Genomic DNA, 19,755 nt, shown 5'->3' on the forward strand with positions numbered 1-19,755 from the left:
TTACTGCTCAGACTTTGAGAAAAACACTGCAATGTGATGAATGATCAGGACTGTCTTTATGGACTGTGAGAAAAAATTTTAGCTTTTGACCAACATTGTATCAATAAGTGTGTGCATTTGATTTCTTTGTTATTGTAATTACGATTATGAAAAATTTTAACAAATATGTGTTGCCCACTGCCCAACAAAATTTGTAAAATTTTTTGTGGGGAGCATGGGGGCTATGTAAGTAGGCTGTTTAGGTTTTTTTTTATTGGTAACGCCACCTCAGTATGAAAAACACCGGCTGTGCCGTGTGCAGTCTGTGGCTGCTTCGCATTGTTGTAATACTCAACCATTGTAGTGTTAGGCAGCTGGCTGTGAACAGCGCGTAACGTTGCGCAGTTGGAGGTGAGCCGCCAGCAGTGGTGGATGTGGGGAGAGAGATGGCGGAGTTTTGTAATTTGTCATGATATCAAGGTAAATACATTCTTTGTTCTCTATTAATATCTTTCATTTGCTAACTATCCCTATCAGTAGTTAGTGCCTTCCGTAGTTTGAATCTTTTATTTAGCTGGCAGTAGTGGCGCTCGCAGTATTGCAGTAGCTTGAGAAACGAAGATTATTGTGAGGTAAGTGATTTAGTGATTTGTGAAAGGTATAGTTTAATGTTTAGTCAGGGCCATTCCCTTGTAGAGATTATTGAAAGTCAGATTGCGTTGCGCTAAAAATACTGTGTGTCAGTATAGGCACAGTCCTGTGTAAAATTTTTCAAAAGGGGACGTTTCAAATGTTCTTCTTTTTTCCAACTTAACAGATTTCCACACACATTGCGAAAACTGGTTAATATGCCCACTATGGTGTGTGACCACCTGTGGCAGCAATACAGGCCTGACAACGACAGAGCATGCTGTGAATAACATCAATGTCACGTTGAGGCACTAATGCCCATTCTGCGGAGCTGCTCTCAAATCATGGAGAGAGTTTGGTGGATGTTGACGTGATACAATCCATATCCTTAGTTTATTTATTTATTTATCGTATGGCTTTACCAGTGCAAGTGCGGTATTGACATCGTAAATTTACATAACATAACGTATAAATACAAATATACATATACAAACATACATAATAATATAAACAGAACAAACACCAGTCATTATTAAACCTGATCAAAGTTCAAATATAATCACAGCTACAATTCGTCAAAAAGTTATGTCCAAATGTGACAGCCATTTAATGGCAGCAGGGCTGGCCTCCACGAAGTCTCTCCAGTCACCACAGAATCTTCGCAGTGGGCAACCTTGCAGTAGATGTTGTAATGTTTGTTCATCAGTTTCACAGTCACACATTGGGTTATCATTGGCGCCCCATTTGTACAGCATGGATTTAGTTCTCGCGTGTCCAGTTCTCACACGGTTAAGCTGGCACCAGATTTTACGAGGGAGCTGCATTCCTGGGAGTTGTTGGCTGGGGTCCTCTATATTGCGTCGGTTAATGTCACTATTGTTCCACTACGTTTTCCAGGATTTGTGGCAGTCATAGGTATTTCCTTAGGCAAGTGTTCTGTCTTCCCATACTGGCGCTCTTGATTTAAGGCGATATCGACAGCGGTCATCTAGTACTTGGTGTATCAGTAGTACTCTTGCCTTATCTGCATGATTTATTTTTTGCCATTCCTGAATTGTTGCCTGCTGTCTACGTATTTCAGGCGGAGTGATGTTTGAGAGGACATGAAGCCATTCTAGAGGTGTTGACTTTACTGTCATTGTCCTCATGGCTTCATTGATCTGGGCGTCAATCTTGTTTACATGGGCACTCCTACTCCACACAGGGGCACAGGTCTCTGCCACGGAACAGACGTGTGATATTGCTGCAACACGTAGTGTATTTGCATCCGCTCCCCATGTGGTAGTCGGCCGGAGTGGCCGTGCGGTTCTAGGGGCTATAGTCTGGAGCCGAGCGACCGCTCCGGTCGCAGGTTCGAATCCTGCCTCGGGCATGGATGTGTGTGATGTCCTTAGGTTAGTTAGGTTTAATTAGTTCTAAGTTCTAGGCGACTGATGACCTCAGAAGTTAAGTCGCATAATGCTCAGAGCCATTTGAACCATCTGAACCCATGTGGTACCTGCTAATCTCTGGGTGATGTTATTTCGGGTTTTCAATTTCTAGCTAGTTAGTTCCAGGTGTTTCTTGAAGGTAAGTGACCTGTCAAGAGTTATGCCTAAATATTTGGGAAATTTGTTATGTTTAATTCGTTTTCCGCAGAAAGTAATCTTTAGTTCTCTGTCTGCTAGTCTGTTATTTAAATGGAAGGCGCAGGTCTCTGTTTTATTTGGGTTTGGGCACAGTCTCCATTTTTGTAGTACTGGTTTAGTACGTCTAGGTCAGTAGTTAGAGTTCTTTCACCATCGTCTAGCCATTTGCTTTGAGTAGCTGTAGCCATGTCATCAGCGTAGCAAAACTTACTTGACTCAGTGTCTATCATGTGACTGATGTAAACATTAAAAAGCAGTGGAGCCAATACAAATCCTTGGGTGAGTCCGTTTTTTATTCTTTTTGACTTGCTGCTTTGTGACCCCAAGTTTACTTTGAAATATCGGACATCCTTAAACCAGGGAAATCTGGTGAAAACCCTGCAAACTACCGCCCAATAGCATTATTGAGCATTTGCTGTAAGTTGCTGGAGAGACTGATCTATAATAGGATACACCCAACAATACACAAACACCTGTGTCACGAACAAGCCGAATTCAGAACTAATCGAAGTTGCTGCGAACAAGTATTAGCCCTCACATCATACATGTCCTTAGTACATCCCAGACATGCTTTATGATATTCAAACTGGGAGAGCCAGTAGACCACGCCATGCATGCAGTATCTTCCGTTTCCAAGAAAACATCAACCACTCGATCTCGACGAGGTCGAGCACTATCGTCCATCAGTACGAAATCTGGGCGCAAAGCACCTCGCAACAACCGTACATGAGGTCCCAATACCTCGTCACGATACCTGATAGCAGTTAAACCTGCACAATTTCGAGTAGTCAACACAATGCCTGCTCACACCATTAGCGATCGTCCTCGATATCGGTTTCTTTCCACAATGTTCGGATCTCGAAATCGGGACTCATATGTGAAAAGAATATTGCCCCAGTGTTCGACTGACCAAGTGGAAAGTAATGTAGACGACTCCATTCCAGACATTCCCTTTTGTGAAGATGCGCCAGAGGCACACATACAACAGGTCTCCAACAATAAAGGCCACCACGTCGAAGCCTTCTCTACACCGTTTGCCCTGATACAACACGTCCAGTGGTTGCTGCGAGGTCAGATGCCAGCTGCTACACAGTACTAAGGTGGTACCGTCGTGCGCTTACAGGCAGATAACGGTCCTCTCTTTCTGATGGTCTTCGGCTTACAGTTTCGATCTCCATAAACTATCACCACTTTAGAGAAACGACAGAACGATTCACGTTAGCCGGCCATTGTGACCGAGCGGTTCTAGGCGCTTCAGTCCGGAACCGCGCTGCTGCTACGGTCGCAGGTTCGAAACATGCCTTGGATATGGATGTGTGCGATGTCCTTAGGTAAGTTAGGTTTAAGTAGTTCTAAGTCTAGGGGACTGATGGCCTCAGATGTTAAGTCCCATAGTGCTTAGAGCCATTTGGACCATTTTTGATTCATGTTAAGCCATCGACTCATGTGAGTTTGCGACTGTCCTTTTTATTTATTTATTATCATCCCAATGATCACATTTGTGATATAGGATTTGTCAGGGTACATTTTAAGAACTATATAATATATTTACAAAATTTGTATCTGTGCTGAATTTATATTATCTATCTTATGTTTAATACAATATACAACTAATAAGTGTTTTTATAACATAATTTCTTATGTACTGATATAATTTCATTTGCCACATTAAATTAAACATATATTGTTATACAGTTGCGCAGAGATATTCACTTATGCTGTAATAACATTTGTCAAGCATGTGGTTCTTTATAACAGTTTTAAATTTATCCTCATTTTCCAGCTCTTTGATATGTTTTGGTAGTGCATTAAAAAGTTTGATGCCTTGATTACATACATGTTTCTGACTTCGGGTCCTTGTTACAGCTTGTATGTGGAGATCTTTACATTGCCGTGTATCATAATTATGGAAGTCTGTATTGGTTTTCATTTTGTCCTGATTTCTTTTGATCACCAACAGACATTTCAGAATGTATAATGATGGAATTGTTAAAATTTTCAATGCTTTAAAAAGGGGCCTACAATTTGTTTGAGGTGGGCTGTGGGTCATTATCCGAATAGCACGTTTCTGTAATTTGAAAATCTCATTTAGACGACAATTTGTTTTTCCCCAGAATACTATCCCATAGGATGCAATGGACTGAAAATAGCCAAAATATACTAATCTGGTACAGTCGTTACTACAGACTCTTGAAATTATTCTAAGCACAAAACATACTGAATTTAGTTTTAGTGCTAAGCTCACCACATGGTCCTTCCAGTTAATCTTCTCATCAATGTGCATACCCAGGAATTTTGTACACTGCACTCTTTCAAGTTGTTTGTCCTCCATGGTGGGATTTTGGTCGTCCTGTTCACTTATTTTTCCATATTGCACTTAATTAGATTTTTTGCATTCAGTGTTAGCTTGTTAGCACTAAACCATTTTTGTATATCTTGTAGGACATTGTCCACAGTACTGTGCAATGGCAGCTTCATATCACTAACTATTAAACTAGTATCATCAGCAAATAACATGATTCTAGCTTTTCTCTCTGACACCTGAATATCATTAATGTAAATGAGGAACAGCAAGGGGCCTAATACACTTCTTTGGGATACTCCTGCTGTGACCTCCCGTGGATCTGATCTTAGTTTAATTTTTCGATTAATATTTGGTTCTGTAATTTCAACCACCAGCATCCTCTTTTCCAGATAAGACTCAAACCACTTTTTTACCGGTCCTCTGATACCTATAGCTTCAAGCTTTTCCAAAAGTATGCTGTGGTCAACAGTGTCAAAGGCTTTTGACAAATCTAGATTTATCCCAACTACACTCTTTCCCTCTTCCAATTTAGTGTATATTTCTTTTGTGTATTCCAGTACAGCTGTTTCGGTACTTCTCCCAGCTTGAAATCCATCCTGATTACTGTTTATCAGATTGTGCATATTAAGATAATGTGTGACTCTATATTTCATTAGTATCTCTAAAACCTAAGAGAAAGTTGGGAGAAGTGAGACAGGTCTGTAGTTTTCTATTTTAAGTTTATCACCCTTTTTCAACAGGGGAATGACTTTAGAAATTTTCAATTTTTGTGGAAACATGCCCTCAGACATTGACAAGTTTGCTATGTGCGCCAATGGTTTCGCTATTTGATTAGCTGTTTTCTTTACTAAGCTGACATCTTGGACTTGAGACTTTTAATCACTTTTAAAACTTCCTTTTCGTTTGTTGGAACTGCCATCATACTGCTGGCTGCCTTGGGTGCTTCCATCTTAATCTGCTCCCCAAAATTCCTACTTATTGTCTGGGGTACATTTAAAAAGTAATTATTTATATAATTAGGCATGGAATATTTATCTACCATTTTATTCTCCTCATCTTTTAGAATAATTTCCTTGTCTTTGATAGGTACCCCGGTTTCTTTTCTCACAATTTCCCATGCTATTTTAGTTTTATTTCTGGACTGTTTTATTTCCATATTATTACTTAATAACTCTGCATTTGCAATTGCTCTGCGGTATATTTTCCTATACCTCTTTACATATTCTATAAAATCAGTATCTGTACACTCCCTAACTCTGAATTCAGTTTTTTCATGTTTTCACATGATTTCTTAATGCCAAGAGTCATCCAAGAACTTGACTTTATGTGTCCAGTAGACTTGATTCTGGTCAGTTTCTTTGGAAAACACATCTCAAAGTTCATCATATAAATCGATGCAAATACACTATATGCCTCATCTGAACTTGACTGCTTCATAACATCTAACCAATTTTCATTTTCTAAGATACTTATGAACTGATGACAGCTGTCGACAGAGAAGTTTCTTTTGTAAATATTATTTACACCTTTATCTTCCTTTGACCTTAAAGGGATTTCAATGGTGAGAGCATTGTGGTCAGACAATCCTAAATCTTTGTTTGTTACCTCTATGTCAGTTGCTGACGTATTTGAGAAAACGTTATCTATGAGGCTATTTGAGGTGTTTGTTATTCTAGTTGAATTGTTTATGTGTGGTGACATGTTGAAACTCTTTAATATGTCCAAAAATTGCCTTTTTTGTTGACTTTCAAGTAGAAGATTAATATTGAAATCACCACAAAGAATAATCACAGTTTAATAATCACAGTTTCTGTTCTTCCTTTGGCCCTCCATCGCAGAGACTCTGGTAGGCGTCTTCTCTGTGCCATACTGCATCGTCTGTCAATGTGTATGCAGCGACTGTGGATGTGGGGCTACTCGGCGAACACTACTCTGTTTTGCAGATGACCTCACGCCATCGCTGGCGTGGTCTTCCGTTGACCGAAATGCCATCTTCCGTGCAGAATACGATCGTACGGACATCTCTTGAGCGTTTGTATGATTATTAGTGAATTAGGCACAGGACGGGGAAACAGCAGTTTGTTGTTTGAAATTTGGTCACCACATTTATGTAATTGCTCTGAGCACTATGCGACTTAACTTCTGAGGTCATCAGTCACCTAGAACTTAGAACTAATTAAACCTAACTAACCTAAGGACATCACACACATCTATGCCCGAGGCAGGATTCGAACCTGCGGCCGTAGCGGTCGCTCGGCTCCAGACTGTAGCGCCTAGAACCGCACGGCCACTCTGGCCGGGCCACATTTATGTATATAGTTGTTATTTTGTACTCATTAGAACGTTCTTCAACACGATGAAAGGCAAGAGCTTCTTATTATTACTGATAAATGCGAAAGTTACTTATGAATAACAGGCACATGTTTTATATAAGTTCAACGAAGTATTGAAGTGAGGTTTGTAATAATTTTTATGATTGTTTTTAATTTACCTTTTTGCTGAGGAAATGCGTTGTCTAACACTATGTGGTAAACATGTATTGTTTCCTCAATTTTTACTAAAACCTCCCTCTGTTTCACGTCACAAATCAAGAATGTTCGAATAAATCCTGAATTAAATATTGACAGTTTCAGTTTTGCTCTAAATACTGTTTACTCTTAAATAAGAGACAGGACAATAAGAGTGTATAAAAAATAATTTCATAGGTTATTTAACCCTTTATACATCTTCACTCAGTTTCTAGACCGTTCTCCACATTCGGTTTTAGGAGAATTTGGTAAGAAACTGATCATGTACGTAAAGAAAGCGATCCTTAGGAGGTAACGCCCGATAGATATGCAGCATACTCAACGCACAGGTAACACGGGTCCGGCCTTTAACTGACTAAAGTTATTAGGAAAACTGTCGTATTCTATGGTAGCCTACGATAAAGCATATAAAAGAACTATGGCCAAAGGAGTAGTTTTCCAGGATAGGATACGTACATATCTAGTAGAACAGTTCTTGATGTAAGCGGCCATAACTGTAGCCCTGTTATTGCTGTGTGTGCAATAGGATCGGGCCTTGTAAAGCACTGCCGTGCTCAAACAAATCGTCAGGTCATGGAGAGCTGTAGTTTTCTGTAGCTTAATTGAGGAACACTTAAATCGCTCTCAGACGCTACTCTCCGGAATATCGCTGTCGGACTTCCGTAAGCAGCTCAGCGCCGCGTTTGCTGAGTAGTACCTGTGTGCCCTAGCCGCTTGCTGAACGTTGCGTCATGACCCGCGGCTCAGGTAAACAAGGCACGCTCCCTGCTCCATTGGGAGGGGTGAGGGGGAAGAGGGGAGCAGCAGAGGGGTGGTAAGTGCCGCGGGCGGGACGGAGAGGGGGGTCCGCGGCAGTGGGTGGGGGTACGCCCCCTCCTCCTCAGCGGGAGGCAGCGCCGGGGCGCTGCAGTTGACCAGTGAGTTTGCTTTGTGTACGCGTGTCGGTGCTAAGCGCCAGTGTCGGTTCAAAAAAAGCTTACACCAGTGCTGTACGCAGTCGGTGAATCCCCTCACGCTATTTGGAATACGTCAATGAACTTACCGTGACGAACAAAGCGACGCAGCAAGTAAGTAACAGTGTCAGAACTCGTTTCTGTACATAATTCGACGATCGAGTTTACAACATTTACGGACTCGGTTTGCATTTAGCCATGTAAATTCCATCGCGCGATGAAGTGTATTGTGTGATGTCTTGGGGAAGAAATCGTGCAGGTGGATTTCCCTCAGCGAGTAAAAAAAAATGACCATATGCAGCGAGTTGGCCGCGTGCGTGGTATTTCTCGCAGGTGGAGAGGCGGCGGTATGGGTGACTCTCCGGAGCTGCAGCCAGCCGGTGGCTGGGTGGGCCACTTAACGGACCACCGGCCGTTGAAAACGCCTTCTCGTCTGTTTGTGTATAGCTGTAGCGAGCCAGAACCTCAGTGCACAGCTGAGCTAAGCGGCTTCCTGCCGTCTGCACGCTCTTTAAATGTCACGACAGCAGCAGCTGCAGTTTCACAAGATCCTTGGCGTCACCGCTTTATCCAGTTCGCAACAGTCCTCGTTCACCGGAGTCAAATTCAGGAATGGGTCTACATGGGCGATGAAACTGGATTAACCAAACGATGTTCTGTGTTGTGAAGCATTTAAAGACAATCATAATTGTCAACAAAAACTGCTGCATGGATATATTTTTTTATCATCGATACAACTTTCGATCAAAAGGCCATCTTCAATCGGTACATAGATTTACAGAAACAAACCATTTCTGTTGATTTCACTGCGAGGATTCGAAAAGTATTATTATGCAAAAGAAAAACATTCTGTTGCTAATATTTCTCACTGATTATTTTGGTGACCTGGGTTTCTTTAGATAGAGTAGCATGGTGAGCTGCATCAAACCAGTCTTAGGACTGAAGACCACAACAACAACAACGGGTTTCTTTAAGCTAACCGGCAGGTTAAAACTCTATGCTTTTCACAGCAGAAGCTAACAGACCGATACAAAGGTCGTAAAAATAAACAAGTGGCAAAAAGGTGTGTTTTTCTCACGGAAATATAGAGGTTACTTTTATCGGAAGGGTTACATAAATAAGTTACCGGTGTCAAAAATATTCACTGAAGTTGTTATTGCCTTAAAAGGCTCACAAGGAAGGTCCCTTGCAGTCACAAAGCTTCTTGGTGGTTAATAGTGAACAGCGTCACAGGTCACATTATAATTTTAACTATTATTTATTACACTACGCGTATGGGGGAGTGGTCTGCCACATCAGGGGGTTGTGTATGTGCGAACAACTACTGCATCCCACAGTTAACAATCACGTTACGTCCAGGTTTCTGCCATTAGTTTGGACATTAGACCCGTTACTTCCAGATAGACGTTATATATCGATAAGGTCAACATTTTGCGTATTGGAGAACGCAGCGATCACTGAATGGACTATCACATACTAAGTGTATCGCACTATCTTCATTGCCTTTATTGTTTCTACTTCATAGGAGATGTAGAATATAGTCGTTTAATTTTTGCACGTGAATACCTGGTTATGGGAGGCCATTCCGTAAACACATAGTTCTTAAAAATTAATTAAAACCCTAATATGATAGTCGTGTTGTTCTTAAAAACTAGTTCGTTATAGTGCTTGTGATACTGTAACGGTTACAAAGAAGGCAACACAGAGGAGTTTTATGTAGTAGTGGGTTAATTAAACCAGCTTGATATTTATTTATTTCTTAAAAAGAAATTCATACCTCTTACGAGAGGCACATTCTTTTGTGGAATATAGTTTTCCTGTAGAGTGATTTATTTATCAGTCAGGACTCTCCCAGAATTGTGAAAATGCTCTCCGAGATTCAACAACCAACGACAATGCATGCGTAAAGTTTGTATTCTACAGTGTGTTCCAGCTATGTAAGAAGTAAGTTCCATTCTAATTAATTCTCTTGCTAGAAATGCGGTGCTCAAATTATTTAGTTTTGTCTTGGTCTTTTGGGAGATGATTTTACAGATTGGAAGAACTGCCATTTACTATATGTGACGTTAAAACTGCGTACCAGATCAGGGTGGAAGCCAATCATATATCTTTCTCGGACGTTCCTTTATCAATTGAGCCAAGCAGCTACAGTAATGAGGCCGATTCAGAACTTTTACTTCAAATTGGTGCCTTTCAATTCCTTTTTAATTGGTGAAGCGTTGTATAAGAATAAACGTTACCAGGTTCGAGTCCCCGTTCCAGCAAAGTAGTTTTCAACTAGGGAAACAGACAATCAACACTGCATGTAGCACAGAGGAATGAAAGAATTCCTTCTCAATTGTTGTAGAAATCGGAAATGGTCTTAATGCGCTAACAGGATGACTGGCTGACCCGTGTTTCTTGTAAAGGGTGCGCCTGTCACATTTTCCTGTGTCGTTGTTTTAGCTCTTATATCATGTTTCAATCCCTAGTCGAGCACCTGTCACGCTTTTTCCGTTGTGTTTGGGCATGTGTGATTGAGTCAGTGCGAGTCAGCTGGGAGTGAGTGCATAAGAGTCGTTTTTTTAGGTTTCATTCTCACTGTCTGCAACAATTTTAGCGATTTTATCCACATTCGTTTCTTTTAACATGTGTCAGGCCTCTTATAACTTCGCCGTTTAGCGCTCGTCAAGTCAAAATACACACACATACACAAACACTCCCTTGATGCTTGTTTTTTTAAGGGGATGTTGATTCACGATGTCTCATATACAGTCGTCTCTCGATAATTTGAAATTCAAGGGACCTCAGAGAAAGTTCTAATAATTGAATGTTCAATTTGATTAAAGTGTGATTAAGATGTAATCAGGAAAAAATCAAAATCAAGTGTATCGTTTGTAAACAAACTAAAAACATACCACTGTAATTTCAATAACATTCGTATTTCTTTACAAAGCAGAAAGTAATAACTAAAATTGAAACCTAAAGGAAATTTGTCTTTTATACGTTTAGTTAATTTTTACTTATTTTAGATATGAAATGAAAGATAAGTACAAACTTCCAAAAATACATAACGAAACTGCAGTTTTATTCTGCACAGAATTCGACGATATTTTCCTGCTTCTGTAGCTTCCAGCGTATTTAGTCAATCACTTTTCTATTGTGACCAAGGCCAATAATACATCGTCATCATTATGTACATCTAAGCATGTACACGTGCAACGTTTATAATAGCGGCTTTGCCTGTTTTCTAATCACAGATGGAATCGGGTCTGCTTGTTTCGCTTTTTGATTGTCTTCGATTTTTGCTACTCAGAATGGTATAAACTTCAACGATAGAGCATCGCAAACTGCACATGATCATCAAACCGTACGTAATCACCAAGTGTCACGTTTACTCCTAAGTCATTACACTGGCTATGTGGTGGACAAACACTTGTGCTTCTTTGAAGATACTTTTACAACTGATATCCCGTAAAACATTACTCAGTGTAGACACAGGAGTATCGAGAGGAAATCGTCGAAACAATAGTACCGAAACAATCGAATTACCGAGTTTTAGATCCACGCTAACTTTGAATTATAAGATTGTTTGCGGTCGATCTGACTTGACAGTCGCTTCGATTTAACGAATGTGTCGAAACACATAGGATTTCTTCGATCTATCTAGATCTTTGCAAAGGACTGGACAATTAGATCGATTTATAGAGGTGCGAATTATTAGTCTCTTCCCGTTTCAGTGTTTCAAGATTTCGTGCCATTTGAAAAAAAAAACTTTCTGTATAATTCAGCGTACGCCAGGATTATCTTAAACCTTTTGCTTTACTGTGAAACGAGCGTCTTAGCAAAACGGTGGTTCTCTAACGAAGGCCTACTCGGAAACCAAGCGTTTCGTGGATGTATTGGGAAACTGTATTCGTAAAACTGTTTCCTGGAGCTGCAGAAGGTAAAGCAGCCAGGAAGGTCGTTGACGTAATCAGAAATGATATCATGGGCTTATTGCATTCTCACAGTCGTTTGCTCTTTTCTTTTATTATGATGGATTATATCAAATAATGTTTCTCCTCACCTCACACTTACAGTTAGGCTAGAGACAATCTGTTTGCGAATCGGAGATAAGATAACCATCGCAAAGAAAAAACCAAAACGCCTTTGTTTACTACCAATCCTCGGTAAACATGTCCACTGCATTTATTGTGAAATCTAGTTTTTAACGCATCTTGCATACCGTCAATGTGAATGTAATACAGACTCTTTTCCCTCGTACGATGTACGATTTTCCCTCCCATCATACAAGTATACGTATCTCAAATTATGTAGCATAAGTTCAAACATTTTTAGCAAAGTTTACCGGTAGCAGCATTTTTCATACTTTGTTGCACGGTATATATAAATAATATGCAACGAAATGGTCGTCGAAGATTTGTCTATTATCTAATACAGCTTGTCTTAATTTTTCTTTCAGTTTTAGTTTTCGTTAGAAGAAGTGCGTTAAATATGGCGCGAACGCACAAATCGGTCTCTGTTACAGATCAGTCTGCTATTACAACTTACTCCTCACCCATTTTCGGCGAGTTCGCAAAATCACAACCTAATCATTATCTTCCGACCCAACCTAGATTCGGGCTGCGCTGTAAGTCACTATGTCACTATCCAAGTTTACCTCACCGAATTTTTTATTTAAATGTCTTCAAAATCTGAAAAGCTGCAATAAGCATTACTCCAAAAGCGCAGTTATTTTTGTTGATTTTGAAAATTCTGAATGAAGAGTGTTTTCGCATTAGAAAATGTGGATTACATATAGAAAAACTTGTAACTTCCTATGAGCAGATAGCTACATGTTTTAAATTATAACTTCAAATTATAATAGTAGCCCTTTCTATGCAAATAAAAAAGTTCAAATTAATGAAACACAATCTTGTGGTATCCTTTTGTACATGGGTGGTCGTTTTGTAAAGTTTGTCTCTCTACATTGCACAGATGATGAACTAGTTCAGGAGAAAGCTATTTTAGCTAGTTAGTGCTTTAAATATTAATTTCATGAATTTACAATCACCAAATAACTACTTCTAAGCCTATTTTCGATTGGCTTGATAGATTAGGTCCTAATGCATATGATCCGTGAGTCGGAGTTTCCGTATTTCATCCATATAATACACAGCTTATTTCAAATTTAAATACAAATTTAACCACATGATAAATACTATTTGCATAAACTTGTTTTATAATGCTTTTCTATTAATTCTATTCTCCTAAACATGTCGATTATAAACATTTCCAACTTATTTCGGAATTTATCCTCGTTTAAGGCTGATCCTCAATTGAATTTATCAGACCATGTCTTCTTATATCGAATGTCACGCAATAACTCGTTTGAGACTGGGGTGTCTGTATGTATGTGTTACAGACGTTGCCCACCAACATCGTTTACAAGTTTTCATTTTTTGCTTTGTAATGACAAAATATAATTATTCACCTTCAAAACCGCAGATGCACCGGCCGCGATATGCCCATCAGACATTGTTGTGTTGGCTGTACACGAATTCAACTGAATATTGGCTCCAGTACATGGGAGCCATCCCGTAACTATTCGCCAATGTTGTCACGAATGTGTGGATGAAGGGTAACAACATTAGTCGTTTCAAAGACTGCCTTGATTCTGCGGTGGTCATTTTTCGACATGTATCGACAACAATTGATTTTGTTTTCTTTGTTTATTCAAACGACAAAAAGGGTTGAAATAATCACGTACATCAAAGATGCAAAGTATCCAAACTTCAGAGCTTTCATTTGTCTTGATTCTTTCATCTCAAACAACAACAATCATGTACCGGCGGCGTCATTCGTCGAAAGCCAATTCGCAACGTAAATTCATTCCCTTAAGGACACTTAGAGTGTGCATCACTGTTTAACATGTCGATCGCTTGATAGAAAAGTTATTACTATCGTCCAGTGTAAAAAGGAATTGGCCTACTGAATTTAGTTACTAAATTCTTTCGAACATGTTTTTCCACAGTAGAGATATGGATTTATGAGTTCCTTACGAGAAAGGTCCGAATCTTTAGTGAAATTATTGCTCATTAAGTAGATAAAGGTCTCTTACATCAACAAAACTGTTGTCACTTCCATGATTTAAATGTAGATTTAGCTAAATTTTAATTATCTAGTATTGAAGCACGATTCCCAGCTTCGATTCGTAACTGACATAAAAGAAATCGCTCTCAATGAATGATTTCAAAGAACGATATCCAGTAATATAGATATACACATATTTTTAAACTAGTCTCAATATAAACAATTCACATTCAACTTTGATGAAGTATCATCTGATCCATCACTCTATTTGTGATGTTGCGCTTATAACGTTGCTTGTAAAATTTTTGGAGGGTTAATGGCTTTTCGTAATTGTATCAGAATTATTCACGGCCACCAACGACGACGCTAACAGATAGATTAAATTTTCACGGGTTAACGTACCAATTAGAGAGCTGTATTAGAGCCGCGGTAATCAGTTATGAGAATGACAAAATGAGGAAATGTTTCAAATTAAGGTACGACGGAAAAGTTCATTTTTTAACATACTGTATGAAGAAATAAGCAGAGTTCATAACGCTTTCCTCGGAGTATTGTGTTAAGGTTGGTAGACCGTGGCACTCTGTTTAAGGATATTATGTAAAGTTGTTTTATTATTATTATTATTTAGTGCAAGCTTCACTGTTTTCTTTCATCAGCACTGTTACAAATGCGTTCAGCTTTCTGTCTCGTAAGGTAGACTAGGTAGCCTACCCTAGACGGCGTCGTATACGTACTGCCTTCTTATCTGCTTGTGGCGCAGTGAATACAGCGTCTTGACCCCGTTTATTACTGTCTCGTAAATTCATCTCCTTCGCCTCCGAGATTACCTCTCACTGATGTTTTTTCCACATAATCAAAAAATGGCTCTGAGCACTATAGGACTTAATATCTGAGGTCATCAGTCCCCTAGAACTTAGAACTACTTAAACCTAACTAACCTAAGGACATCACACACATCCATGCCCGAGGCAGGATTCGAACCTACGACCGTAGCACCAGCGCCTTTCCGGACTGAAGTTCCTAGAACCGCTTGGCCACACCGGCCGGCTGTCCACAAACCATGGGCTCATGGATGCTGCTTTACGACAGGGTGAACTGTCATACTGACACAGTCATCGCCTCCGAACTGTTCTAGCCGGCCGCGGTGGTCTAGCGGTTCTAGGCGCTCAGTCCGGAACCGCGCGACTGCTACGGCCGCAGGTTCGAATCCTGCCTCGGGCATGGATGTGTGTGATGTCCTTAGGTTAGTTAGGTGTAAGTAGTTCTAAGTTCTAGGGTATTGATGACCACAGATGTTAAGTCCCATAGCGCTCAGAGCCATTTGAACCAACTGAATTGTTGGCACTAGACATTATGTCATTTTATGTTCTCCAAACCTCCGCCTAACCCAGGCACAGGGTCTAGCGTGATTCATCAATCCAAATCACGCGTTCCCAGTCATCCACTGACCAGTCTTGTCGCTATTTACACCACCTCAAGCGTCTCATAGCATTGACAGCAGAAATTTGTTTCTTATAAGCAGCTGCTCGACCACTGATCCACTTTTCTTTATTTCCCACCCATTGCCCTAGCTGGACTGCTGGTAGCACGTTGAAACTTACGAGTTTCCTTGTCCATCAGTACAGGATATCACATTTCCACTTCGTAATCATATATCAAACAGTCGACTTGGGCAGGTTTAGAAGCGTTGGAATGTCCCTGACGGATTCGTTATCCAGGTGACTCCGAATGACCAGTGCACGTTCGAAGACACTGAGTTCTACAGAATGACCCATTTTGGTGTCACTGTTTTTGTATTGGCATGTGACAACACAATACCGCCTGCCTTCTTTTATAACGGCAATTTCGCCTCTCTTTGACATCTAGTAATCAATTCCGTGTTACATAGGGGCGTCTGGATGCTTTTGATCGGATAGCGCAGAATATGCGAAAACTCGGAACTGCTATGTCACTCCAGTCGTACTCACTTTGCACAGGCGGCGACCGAGTTGGCGAATACGGGTCAGACGAAAAGACCGGCGTCGCTTTCGAGACAGCGCAATTTTGCCGGCGCGTCGCTTTCCATCCCAGCCGTCACCGGCGCGGCCGCGGTTGGTGTTTTCCATGGAGGCGCGACCTTGCGGCCGACATCTGTACAACTGCTGCCGGTGACGCGCGGATGGGGCTCGCGACACGAAAACAACGGAGAAAGCCATCTCGCGCCTCGCCCTGCGCATCTCGCTATGTGACGAGCGTCTCGCGCGCGCTCTTTACACTGCACCGAGGCGTACGCCCACAAACCGAGAGTATCCACCTCACTTGACGGTGCAGGTGCATTAAAGTGACCGTGCCAGCTCTTTCAGGCAAGGGATGTGCGACGTTGGCGAATCGTCGGTGCTGATTTCGATTTCCTCAACGACGTCGAAACATCGATAGCCGATAGTAATAGACCCCAAAACATTGATTTTAAATGATTAAAACACAGATGTGCAAAACTGAAGGGCGAAAGTAACCTTCGCATGATGTGTCACTGGCAAGTAATATACACACTATTGGCCATTAAAATTGCTACACCAAGACGAAATGCAGATGATAAACGGGTATTTATTGGACAAATATATTGTACTAGAACTGACATATGACTACATCTTCACGCAATTTGGGTGCATAGATCCTGAGAAATCAGTACCCAGAACAACCACCTCTAGTGTAATAACGGCCTTAATACGCCTGGGCATTGAGTCAAACAGAGCTTGGATGGCGTCTACAGGTACAGCTGGTAGTGACTGGTGTATTGTGACGAGCCAGTTGCTCGGCCACCATTGACCAGACGTTTTCAGTTGGTGAGAGATCTGGAGAATATGCTGGCCAAGGCAGCAGTCCAACATTTTCTGTATCCAGAAAGGCCCGTACAGGACCTGCAACATGCGGTCGTGCATTATCCTGCTGAAATGTAGGGTTTCGCAGGGATCGAATGAGGGGTAGAGCCACGGGTCGTAATACATCTAAAATGTAACGTCCACTGTTCAAAGTGCCGTCAATGCGCACAAGAGGTGACCGAGACGTGTAACCAATGGCACCCGATACCATCACGCCGGGTGATACGCCGGTAGGGCGATGACGAATACTCGCTTCCAATGTGCGTTCACCGAAATGTCGCCAAACACGGATGCGACCATCATGATGCTGTAAACAGAACATGGATTCATCCGAAAAAATGACGTTTTGCCATTCGTGCACCCAGGTTCGTCGTTGGGTACACCATTGCAGGCGCTCCTGTCTGTGATGCAGCGCCAAGGGTAACCGCAGCCATGGTCTCCGAGCTGGTACTCCATGCTGCTGCAAACGTCGTCGAACTCTTCGTGCAGACGGTTGTTGTCTTGCAAACGTTCCCATCTGTTGACTCAGGGATCGAGACGTGGCTGCACGATCCGTTACAGCCATGCGGATAAGATGCCTGTCATCTCGACTGCTAGAGATACGAGGCCGTTGGGATCCAGCACGGCGTTCCGTATTACCCTCCTGAACCCACCGATTCCATATTCTGCTAACAGTCATTGGATCTCGACCAACGCGAGCAGCAATGTCGCGATACGATAAACCGCAATCGCGATAGGCTACAATCTGACCTTTATCAAAGTCGGAAACGCGATGGTACGCATTTCGCCTCCTCACACGGGGCATCACAACAACGTTTCACCAGGCAACGCCGGTCAACTGCTGTTTGTGTATGAGAAATCGGTTGTAAGCTTTCTTCATGTCAGCACGTTGTAGGTGTCGCCACCTTGTGTGAATTCTCTGAAAAGCTAATCATTTGCATATCACAGCAGCTTCTTCGTGTCGGTTAAATTTCGCGTCTGTAACACGTCATCTTCGTGGTGTAGCAATTTTAATGGCCAGTAGTGTAGATCGATGAAACTTTGACCATACACGTAAAGAACTGCTACAGTACAGTAGAGAAGAATTAAGCAACGAGACGAACAGAAATAGCACTTTTATTGAAAGGTAATAATTACCCTGAAGGTATCGTGATTGATGATGACCCCTCGAGATTCCAAAAGGCGGACGTGGTTCATAATAAGATGTGATAACCAAGCAGAGTAGTGCATTCTCTGCAATGTGGTTCCATGCTGGCCACAAGGTTGGCAAGGAGTTCTTGTGTTGGGGCGTTCCCTGCCTCCATCAGAGCGTTGGTGGATGGCCGTTGGTGGATACGTACATGATCCAGTGCGTCTCTACCGTGCGTGCTCGAGAGGATGTAAGTCTGGGAGCGAGCAGGCCAGTCCATTCGCTGAATACCATCTCCTTCCAAGTCGTCCTCCAACTGCGGTGTTCGAAGCGGTCACACGTTGTCATCCATAACAATGAAATCAGGGCCGAAAACACCCCTGAAAGGACGCATATAGGGAGGGAGTGTAGTGCCACAATAACGTTGACACATAATCCTACAGTGTACTAGGATTTGGAGATCAGTACGCCCATGCAACTTCATCCCTCCCCAAACTATACGCGCTACAGTCTGGAACCGCGTGACCGCTACGGTCGCAGGTTCGAATCCTGCCTCGGACATGGATGTGTGTGATGTCCTTAGGTTAGTTAGGTTTAAGTAGTTCTAAGTTCTAGGGGACTGATGACCTCAGAAGTTAAGTCCCATAGTGCTCAGAGCCATTTGAACCACTTGAACCCAAACTACGAGGGCCGTTCAGAAAGTAACCTCCGGTTGATTTAAAAAAATACACCAAGTTAAATAAAAATATTTTAATATATACATCTTACAACTACATCTTTGCACTATTTTTCTACATAGTCTCCATAGCGATTGAGGCACTTATCGTATCTCTTCACAAGCTTTGAAATTCCTTCTGCATAAAAATCACCCGCTTGTGCCTGGAGCCAGCCTGTGACCGCATCTTTGAGCTCTTCGTCGTCATCAAACCGCTGTGACCCGAGCCATTTCTTCAAATGCATGAAGAGGTGATAATCACTTGGCGCCAGGTCTGGGCTGTAAGGTGGATGGTTGATAACGTCCTACTTGAAGGACTCAAGAAGGGCCGTTGTTCTGCGAGCAGAGTGAGGACGGGCGTTATCGTGCAAAAAAACGATACCGGAAGTCAGCATACCACGGCGTTTGTTCTGTATAGCCCGTCGTAACTTTTTTATTGTTTCACAGTACACGTCTTGATTAATGGTCGTACCACGTTCCATGAATTCAACCAACAACACCCCTTTGGCATCCCAAAACACCGTTGCCATCAGTTTTCTGGCAGAAAAATCTTGCGAGGCTTTTCTTGGTTTGGTAGGCGAATTTGAATGTGCCCACATCTTTGATTGTTCTTTTGTCTCAGGGTTCACGTACTTAATCCAGGTTTCGTCACCGGTCACGATTCTGTTTAACAATGGTTCTCCTTCGTCCTCATAACGTGACAGAAAGTCTAATGCAGAGGCCATTCTTTGAGTTTTGTGGTGGTCGGTAAGAATTTTGGGCACCCATCGTGCACAGAACTTACGGTAACCCAATCTTGCTGTCACTATCTCGTACAAGAGAGTCTTAGAAATCTGTGGAAAACCAGTAGACAACTCCGACATTGAGAAACGTCGATTTTCACGAACTTTTGCATCAACTGTCTGAACGAGTTCGTCAGTCACCAATGATGGTCTACCACTCCTCTCTTCATCATGAACGTTTTCTCGTCCACTTT

The 19,755-nt window shown here is 41.7% G+C and overlaps 1 protein-coding gene across 1 annotated transcript in view; it reads left to right on the forward strand.

The window, feature by feature from the left end:
- The first annotated feature begins 7,965 nt into the window (after positions 1-7,965).
- The window catches only part of LOC126237293 (rho GTPase-activating protein conundrum), a 227,865-nt gene continuing 216,075 nt past the window's right edge, over positions 7,966-19,755 (forward strand). Inside the window, exon 1 of the mRNA XM_049947243.1 lies at positions 7,966-8,137. The gene's annotated coding sequence lies outside the window, so the exon portion shown is untranslated. The remainder of the gene's footprint in view (positions 8,138-19,755) is intronic.

Source organism: Schistocerca nitens, chromosome 2 (assembly GCF_023898315.1).
Source record: "Schistocerca nitens isolate TAMUIC-IGC-003100 chromosome 2, iqSchNite1.1, whole genome shotgun sequence".
Taxonomy (NCBI): domain Eukaryota; kingdom Metazoa; phylum Arthropoda; class Insecta; order Orthoptera; family Acrididae; genus Schistocerca; species Schistocerca nitens.